Consider the following 7,706-nt stretch of genomic DNA (forward strand, 5'->3'; position numbering starts at 1 on the left):
CAGAGGGCCTAGTGTGGCTCACTTAGGTTTTGCCAGCAGCACAAGCCCTGGTGTGGTGGAGATGGCACCAGCAGGCAGCACAGGCCCCGGTGTGGTGCGGATGGTCTCACCCGGAAGCACAAGCCATTGCTGAAAACAGCCAAAAGGAATGTCGTTAATGTGCCCTCATTAATTGGCAGCTGCTTTGGGTCTTTCAACACCCTCCTTCTCTGGATCAAAAGCAGTTCAATGACATGAAAAGGGGAAGCTTATAGCACCTGGTATTCCCAGGAAGTCTCCCATGCAAGTACTAACAAAGCCCAACCCTGCTTAGCTTCTGAGATCAAACAAGATCAGGTGTGCTCAGGGTGGTAATAATAATACATTTTTTATTTAAAAATAGCACCTTTCAAAGCACCCAAGGATACTGTACAACAAATAAAAACACAAAAACTGGAAAAGATAAGATAAAAGTTAAGAGCATACAGAGGTTTAAACTAGAGATGGACCGATCCGATATTACGTATCGGTATCGGTCCGATACTGACCTAAATTACTGGATCGGATATCGGAGAAAAATTAAAAATGTAATCCGATCCATTAAATATCACGAAAGCACCTCACAAAACTTGCAACACGCCGTAACTCGCCTCAGAACATTAGCACGTAGGAGCAGTATGCATCACGTGATAGAGTGGCTGTGGCATGCGGGACCTGTTGGTGGTCTGGCTAGCATGTGGAGCTTCGCTAGCAACCCGGCATTTCATCTCCGACAAAGTTATCCCCGACAGAAGTAAAGCAAGTAAGTCCATCTCTGAATGTTTGTAAAGCATTCCTGCGTTAAGCTTAACAAGCAACTGCCTCTTCTTGCTGCTACTTCAATCATGAAACTGCTTTTCTGTCGCGAGTCCGTCTCTCTTGTTTGTTTTTGGCCCACTTCACGCCAGAAAGAGGAAACCAGTGGATAAACAACAGCAGCACGTTTAAGCTTGATAAGTTGTTGTTAGAATTTATTTAATATTACTTTCTACACCAGGATCTTTTTCTACGTAGCTGACGCTGGTAACTGTGCAGGGGCGGATCTAGCAAAGTTTAGCCAGGGGGGCCGATAGGGCATGAACAGGGAAAAGGGGGCACAAAGACATACTTTTCTTTCTTATTCTCATTTAAAATGTCTAGCTTTTAATAAATAATTATCTGACACGCAAAGTTTTAATTTGATGTAAAATGAATAGAAGTCAATTACTGTATATAATGAGTATTAAGTCTAATATATATACCCTAGTAAGCTATAGTACTTTTTCCTTTGGGAAGGTACCATCTGTGCAGTCTGCAATTTTGTTGAAGAGAGATGTTGAATCTATTTAATATTTCTTGAAAAATAATTGATTTCTGTGCATTTTTTTCACACTGCATCAAATCGTGGTTTGGGAACAGCTGTGTGAAGGACCAAAAAGCTCTCCAGAGAGTGATCCGTACAGCAGAACGCTGCTGCAGGATTGCTCTCCCCCCGCTTCAGGACACCTACACCAGGAGATGCCGGACTAGAGCAGCGCAGATACTGAAGGACCCGTCCCATCCAGGCAACAAACTGTTCCAACTTCTGCAATCTGGTAGAAGGTTCCGCATCTTCCGGGCAAGGACAGAGAGACTCAAGAGGAGCTTCTATCCCCAAGCCATCCGTGCCCTAAACACACACACCCGCCCTCTCACATCATCTATAATTGACTGAGACAGGACTCTCTTCCAGACACTCTAAACCAAGGCACAATGTACATTTCAATTCCTTTAATTTTAAATATGTTTATATTGTCTATCCTGTAAAATAGTCAGATGTCTATTCATATTAATGTACAGAATTCACCTGCTTGCTGCTACTACTGCACATTCACCCAGTGTATATACTATATATATATATATATATATATATATATATATATATATATATATATATATATATATATATATATATATATATATATATATGTATATATTGTCATGGTCCTGGGTCGTTGACCCAGCGTTTTGTGTTTTGTGATTATTTCCCTCTGTTCTAGTTATTCTGTGTCCTCCCCCTTGTGTCCGGTTCGGGTTCTAGATTTCCTGTTTTGTTCTGAAAGTCTGTGTCTGTTGTCATTGTGTTCAGCTTGTGTCCTCCAGTCATCATGTGTATTCAGATCAGCTGTTCTTCCCTCCTGTGTGCGATTACCTGATTACCTTGTGTGTGTATATATAGTGGGTGTCGGTCTGTATTCGTTGTCGGCTCGTCTGCGTTCTATGGTGTTCCTGTCTCTGCGTCTCTCTGCCCCGCACCCCTTTTGTATGGTCTCAGGTTTGTCACTTAGTTTCTCCCAGTTTAGGTTTCCGTTTGTAATTACTCATGCTTCATTGCCTGTTTTTGCCACTACCACCCTGTAAATAAACGTCACTCGTATCATCAGTTTGCTGCATTTTGGGTCCTCCTTTTCCTCCACTCCACACGGCTCTCCGCCAGCCGTGACAGTACGAGCCGACCAGACATGGACCCAGCGGCATCCGCACCTCCCGAGGAGCTTCGGGAGGAACTAATTGACTCTGTTTCCAGGTTGGTTAACCTATGGCTCGAGCATGAGGGGGAAGAGTGTCTCCGCGCTGTAGAAGCCAGGCTACAGCAGCTCATCTCCGCTCACTCCTGGCTGCTGGACTCTCTTCACCCGCTCGCACAGGACTTCATACTCAACGAACTGCACCTTCACCCACCAGCCGCTACCGCTTCCCAACTCAGCCCAGCGGCGAAGATTTTGCCCGGCCCGCCGGAGGTTTTGCCCGGCCTGCCGGAGGTTTTGCCCGGCCCGCCGGAGGCTTTGCCCGGGAGGAAGCGACGATCGCGCCGTCGGCGCATCACCCCACAGCCGAAGACTAGGACTTCGGAACTGCCAGCTGTGAGAGACAAACCACACAATACTGAAAACATTCCTCAAGAGCTGGCCAGTTCTGAGACTGTGACACACTCCAGGGCCTCCCCAGAGGCTGGGTTCCAGCCCCCAGCCGACTCTGGACCCCTGGAGGTTAAGAAGCCAGCTGAGGACTGCATCCGGCTGTCGCTGCCTGAGCTGAGTCACTGCTCTGTGCAGCCGCAGTCCGCTTTGTGTTCGCCAGAGGCCCGTGTGCCTGCTGGTTCTGATCTGTTCCTGCCAGAGGCCCATGCGCCTGCTGGTTCTGACCTGTCCCTGCCAGAGGCCCGTGCGCCTGCTGGTTCTGACCTGTCCCTGCCAGAGGCCCGTGCGCCTGCTGGTTCTGAACTGTGCCTGCCAGAGGCCCGTGCGCCTGCTGGTTCTGAACTGTGCCTACCAGAGGCCCGTGCGCCTGCTGGTTCTGAACTGTGCCTGCCAGAGGCCCGTGCGCCTGCTGGTTCTGAACTGTGCCTACCAGAGGCCCGTGCGCCTACTGGTTCTGAACTGTGTGTTCCAGGGGCCCCGGTGCCCACTGGTCCAGAGACTGTTTTCGCTGGGGGGCCCGAGGAGCCCGTCCAGCCTCCTGCTTCGCCTGCTGGGGGGCCCGAGGAGCCCGTCCAGCCTCCTGCTTCGCCTGCTGGGGGGCCCAAGGAGCCTGTCCAGCCCCAAGACTCGTCAGCTGGAGGGCCCAAGGAGCCCGTCCAGCCCCAAGACTCGTCAGCTGGAGGGCCTGAGGAGCCCGTCCAGCCCCCTGCTGCAACATCGTCATCTGCCTCGCCTGGTCCGGCTGCAGCTCCATCGTCTGCCTCGCCTGGTCCGGCTGCAGCTCCATCGTCTGCCTCGCCTGGCCCGGCTGCAGCTTCATCGTCTGCCTCGCCTGGCCCGGCTGCAGCATCATCATCTGCCTCGCCTGGCCCGGCTGCAGCATCGGCTGCCGCATCGGCTTCAGCTTCGCCTGGCCCGGCTTCAGCATCGGCTTCAGCTTCGCCTGGTCCAGCCTCTGCTTTAGTCTCGTCTGGTCCAGCCTCTGCTTCAGTCTCGTCTGGTTCAGCCTCTGCTTCAGTCTCGTCTGGTCCAGCCTCTGCTTCTGCTTCAGTCTCGTCTGGTCCAGCCTCCGCTTCAGCTTCAGCTTCGCCTGGTCCAGCCTCCGCTTCAGCTTCAGCTTCGCCTGGTCCAGCCTCCGCTTCAGCCGCGCCTGGTCCAGCCTCCGCTTCAGCTTCAGCCGCGCCTGGTCCAGCCTCTGCTTCGGTCTCGTCTGGTGCTGCGACGGCTACGCCACCTTCGGGTCCTGAACTGCCGCCTCGACGTCGGCGGTCATCTGCCAGGCCGCTGGTGGAGCGTCATCGTCACTATGGACGACCTCCTAGATGCCGCCGTTGCTGTCCGCACGGTCGGCCGCCTGAACTGTTTCCTCGTCACCGCCGTTGCTGTCCGCACGGTCGGCCGCCTGAACTGTTTCCTCGTCATCGCCATTGCTGTCCGCACGGTCGGCCGCCTGAACTGTTTCCTCGTCACCGCCGTTGCTGTCCGCACGGTCAGCCGCCTGAACGGTTTCCTCGTCACCGCCGTTGCTGTCCGCACGGTCGGCCGCCTGAACAGTTTCCCTGTTGCCGCTGCTGCCATGTGCACGGTCGGCCCCCTGAACTGCCTCCACTCCGCCACCGCTGCCTTCCTTTTTTTTTTTTTCTTTTTTTTTTGGCCTGTCCCGTTTGGCTCTTTTGCCATCAGAATTGTTGTCTAAAGGCAAAGAAAGATGCCCAACGGATTTACTTTACCAAACTGACCATCCCAGCCTTGCCGTAATGGTCCATTTGATTCACCTTTTATTGTTTATTTTATTTTCACTTACTGAATACGGGACAGACTTGACTGGGGGAAAGAAGGGGAGAAAGAAAGAAGGAAAGAGAAACAGCTGGGAAGAGGAACGGGAGAGAAGGGCAAAAGACAAAAACCAACAGAACAGGCAGAGAAAAAAAATGCATATATCAATCACCTGGATCACCTGCTGAGAAAGAAAAAAGAAAGCAAGCAGAAGAGAACAAGAGTAATAGAATAAACAACATCACAATGATATATGGGAATATGACAGTAAATACTAAATGTTAAACATTATTGTGCAGCACATAAGATCAACAGAACACAGTGTGCTTTGAGGTAGGAGCCAAAAAGGGTGTAGTTTGTGGGTGTGATCACCCGTGTGTACACCTGTGAGCATGGACGCGCTTGTTTTTTGTTTTTTAAAAGGTTCCTTCATGTAATAATCTGCTAGAGGGTGTGGGGGGGCCACAGCCCCGTCCTCCAGGGCGTGAAGCAGGTGTGGAGGAGATCAAAACTCCAGACATCCAGAGGCCCCCAGAACACAAGAGACCAAGGAAGACCAACAGAGGGGCAGCTGCGCCACTGTCCCGGAAAGAGCTGAGGAGAGTCCCAGATGAGGGCTCACCCAGCAGCCGCGGAGCAGAAGCCAGGGGGGGTTGCAGTGACGCGCCCGTGAGCTCCGCCGGCAGCCAGCTGCGCCTGAGTGACCGAGCCCCAGGCCGAGAGGCCGGGGGCACCCCACCTCCGAAGTGGCCCGAGCGAGCCCCAGGCTCCAGGCCCCGATAAGCGGCCGCCAAGGAGTGAGCCGGTGTGTACCTGGACGCCCATCCCCGGACACAAAGAACCACCAACGCACCGATGTCTGAGGGGTTCCGCCACTGCCAGGGGAAGTGGTGGTAGGGGGAGATAGGCCTCCAAACCTTGGAGGGCCTGAGATGTCCCCAGAGAGGTGGCGCCTGACACCCAACCTGACATATAGACACAGACATACAGGCACACACAGATACAAACATCCATTCCCACCCTCATGCTCTCATATGCACTTACTCCACACTCAACCAACGTGGAGACAGACATAAAGAGACGTTGTACACACGATCACACTCCCCAAGCGTACTCTACAAACCGGGTCTAGGTGCCCCCGCCCCTGGAGGGGGGAACTGCACCCAGACCCAGGTGGTGTTTCCCTTTTCCCTGCGGTGGGGGGAGGCAGACCGCCCCGACTCCGCAGCAGCAGGAAGGCTCCACACTCCAGACCGCAGTCGGACGGCCAACTCCTCCTCCTAGTCCTAGCCCCCCTGCTCCAGCAGGTCGCAGAGAATGGGGGTGAGAGAAGACTCCATTGTAGTGTTGATGCATGTGTGTTCTAAGGTGCATTTAAAACCCAGGAGGGCTTGGAGCTACCTGCCAGAGAGCAGCAGGTAAGCGCATGGTCCCTCCTGCTAGCCCTCAATGTCTACGTGTATTTAAAATTGAGAGGTGGGCAATGATGCCAGGGGTGGGGTGTACACCCTGATGGTACTTTGGACTCCGTGTATCGTGCCCACCCCCAAGATCCTATATGTATGTGTAATGAGAGTGTGAGTAATGTGAATGTCTAAGTTGTGGGATAAAATTGAGGCAGAGGCAGCCAGAAGGGGACAGAGGGGGGGGGTAGCCTCCTCTGCACCCTGGTGACATACCCCTACTCCAAGGCCCTGCATGTGTGGGTGGTTGTGGTGGAGCGGGAAGAGCTACCGCTGCCTTCCGCTCGGTCGGCTTATCGATCTGCGTCGCCGACGTGGCCGGCCTCAGAAGATGAACTGTCCTGGACTTCTGAGTTGTCAGCCTCCGGGCCGGCCTCCTGAACTGTGTTTTGTTCTCGTGCTCCCCAAGTACGCTTGGGGAGCACGTCCAAAACAAAAGCATGTGTGTTTTTGTTTTGGACGATTCCCTCGGTTCGCTGGAGCTTGTTTTGTTCGGTGTTGGTCCCTCCGTCCTGGGCCCCCGCCGCCCGCCCTGGATTGGTCGTCTGTTTTTGTTTTGGGCTGCTTGCTTTACTTGCTTTACTCAAGGACTCAGTTTAGCATTTAACCACCAGCAAAGGCCCTGGTGTAATGTAGATGACCTATGCCAAGAGTAGAGGGCCTTGTGTGGCTCATTTGGTTTTTGCTAGCAGCACAAGCCCTGGTGTGGTGTAGATGGCCTTAGCCAGCAGCACAGGCCCTGATGTATTGTAGGTAGCCTCAGCACACCCGATCTCCTCTGTTCTCAGACGCTAAGCAGGCTTGGGCTTGGTTAGTACTTGGATGGGAGAATTCCTGGGAATACCAGGTGTTGTAAGCTTTTCCTTTTCATGTCATTGAACTGCTTTTGATCCAGAGAAGGAGGGTGTTGAAAGACCCAAAGCAGCTGCCCATTAATGAGGGCACATTAACGACATTCTTTTTGGCTGTTTTCAGCAATGGCTTGTGCTATTGGCTGAGGCCATCTACAACCTGTGCTGGTGGCTGAGGCCATCTGTTACACACCAGGGCCTGTGCTGCCTGCGTTTGCCATCTCCACCACACAAGGGCTTGTGCTGCTAGCAAAAACTAATTGAGTCACACCTGGCCCTCTGCTGCTGGCATAGGCCAAATACAACACTCAAGGGCCTTTGCTTCTGGCTGAGGCCAACTACAATACACCAGGGCCTGTGCTGCTGGCTGAGGCCAACTACAATACACCAGGGCCTGTGCTGCTGTCTGAGGCCAACTACAACACAGCAGAGACTGTGTTGGTGGCTGACACTGTCTAAAACACACCAGGGCCTGTGCTGTTGGCCAAGGCCTTCTACAACACACTAGGGCTTGTGCTGCTAGCAAAAACCAATTGAGCCACACCATGCCCTCTGCAACACGGCCTGTGCTAGTGGCTAAGGCCATCTACACCACACCAGGGCCTGTGCTGCATGTTGAGGCCATCTACAACACACCAGGGCTGTCTCTCAATTCAGGG

At 53.0% G+C, this 7,706-nt stretch overlaps 1 pseudogene; it reads right to left on the reverse strand.

The window, feature by feature from the left end:
* Nucleotides 1-245: 245 nt before the first annotated feature.
* Nucleotides 246-362, reverse strand: LOC112432120 (5S ribosomal RNA; annotated as a pseudogene).
* Between the last annotated feature and the right edge of the window lie 7,344 nt (nucleotides 363-7,706).

The sequence above is a fragment of the Maylandia zebra genome, linkage group LG6 (assembly GCF_041146795.1).
Source record: "Maylandia zebra isolate NMK-2024a linkage group LG6, Mzebra_GT3a, whole genome shotgun sequence".
In the NCBI taxonomy this organism is placed as follows: domain Eukaryota; kingdom Metazoa; phylum Chordata; class Actinopteri; order Cichliformes; family Cichlidae; genus Maylandia; species Maylandia zebra.